This window comes from Lactuca serriola, chromosome 5, assembly GCF_051521515.1.
Source record: "Lactuca serriola cultivar US96UC23 chromosome 5, Lser_US96UC23_V15, whole genome shotgun sequence".
Lineage (NCBI taxonomy): Eukaryota > Viridiplantae > Streptophyta > Magnoliopsida > Asterales > Asteraceae > Lactuca > Lactuca serriola.
Genome location: NC_136412.1, coordinates 325,096,957 through 325,098,877, shown reverse-complemented (window position 1 = coordinate 325,098,877; position 1,921 = coordinate 325,096,957). Strand labels below are relative to the sequence as shown.

At 34.3% G+C, this 1,921-nt stretch overlaps 1 long non-coding RNA gene across 1 annotated transcript; it reads left to right on the top strand.

The window, feature by feature from the left end:
* The first annotated feature begins 404 nt into the window (after positions 1-404).
* LOC145055139 (uncharacterized) lies at positions 405-1,651 on the top strand. The gene is made up of 2 exons (XR_013685087.1): positions 405-1,026; positions 1,344-1,651. It is a non-coding gene; the product is annotated as an uncharacterized LOC145055139 (long non-coding RNA).
* Positions 1,652-1,921: the final 270 nt, after the last annotated feature.

Below are 1,921 nucleotides of genomic sequence, written 5' to 3'. Positions count from 1 at the left end.
TTTTAATGTTATTTGAACAATTTATTTGTATTTATGAATTAGGATTTTGCTTTTGTCATAATTATGAAGTTTTATTTACGTTTTATAATTTAATTGGTATAATATTTAATTATATAATTTATTTAATTGATTTAAATGAGTTAACCCAAGTTTAATCCATTTATTTAATAGGTTGGGTCGAGAACTACATAAATAGGTCAACCCGATGACAACCCATTTATCTAAAAGGTTGGGTTGAGTTGAAAATATCAATCCATTTAAATAAAAAGGTTGGGTTGGGTTGAAATTTTCAACTCAATTATTAAATGGGTTAAACCCAAACCCAACCCAGGTCGACCCATTGCCACGTTTACCATTGACGTCTCGCCACCAATGTAAATCAAGTATGCAAAACTGATGAAGAATCCAGACGAGGATGCTTGCAAACTCTACCATTCCAAGATATCCATCGATCCAAGTAGCTTCCTCGTGTGCATTGAAGGTTTACTAGAGGTGTATGAATTTTGTTTTGGGATAGCAACCAGACTGCTTCACCTACACTTAGGGGCTGTTTGATATATGTTCTAACTGGGTCCAAAGAGGGATTGGGTAAAAAAAACAATTGGCATGTTTGATATTAATCTGAAATTCAAGGACTCGGTCCAAAACATGGACTCGATCCAAGGTTTTCATCAGATTCGGTCCCCTTTTTTCTATTGATGGACCGAGAACAAAAGTAATCAATTCCCATATTGCCCTATTCTTTCACGCCTCCACTGAAGTTGCTCACTGTTATTGACTGCTTCTATTACCTTTCACGTCCAGTCGTCTTCTTCATCCGACGAAGCAACCGAAGACAACTTTTTCTCCCTCTCCAGTTTCTGTATTCTCTGGAATTTTCTCCCCCTTTTACCATTGTCGACGCAACCCTCCTCCTCCACGTACTCCAACGTAATGATTCTCCTCCATTTACCCAGCGACGCATCCTGGACTCAACATACTCCATCGTAGGTCATCCATCACCGCCCTTATCCTCCATCTCTGCCGGTAAGTACAATCGATTTCTGATCCCTGTATCTTTGTTAAAACTTTTCAATTTTTTGCAATCGAGTTTTGTAGGGTCTGTAATCGATTTTTGCAATTGATTTCATTTCATGTTTGTCTCTGTTAATCTCGTATGCGCTTCATGCTCTGTTGGTGTTTAGACCTAGATATGTTTTTAGTTAAATGTGCTTAAAAGCATTTATGCCTTCTATGTGTTCGACAAAATGCCACTGTCATTTATGCCTTCATCATATATATTTGTTTAGAGGTATATGACTTTATTTATTATATTAGAAGAATATATTATGATATTTCTATAGCCAAGCCATTCAGTGGTGAGAGTGAAGGATTTTTTGTTGTGAAAGTGACTGTATTTTGAGCCGAATGCAATCAAGATTGAAGCATCTTTGATCAACATTGTGGAAAAAAAGGAAAAGAATATGCATCTTTGTTGTCAAATATGGTTGATGGTGTCCCAAAGAAACCAAGAAGTTCTCAATCACTCAATGAACCTACAAACGTATATATTATATATTGTAGATTAATGGTTATTTGTATTGAAAATTGTTATGTGCTTGTATACATCTTTTTTAAATAATGGTTGTAAATTACATCATTTTGTATATTATATCATCTTGTTTTTGAGTATTCAATCAAATTCATTGTTATTTTTGAACATTTTTATAAAAATGTAATGTTATAAATTAAATGATAAAGCATAAAGGAATTATTAAAAAATGTTATTTGGGGGTAATATAGTCATTTTGCACAATTAGTCAAATGCAAAATCAAACAACAAATTTCAGTCAGAAGTTAACTTAGTCAGAACTTCTAACCGAGTCAGCTTCTAATCCAATCAGCTCTGACCCAATTAGCATCTATCAAACGACCCCTTAAT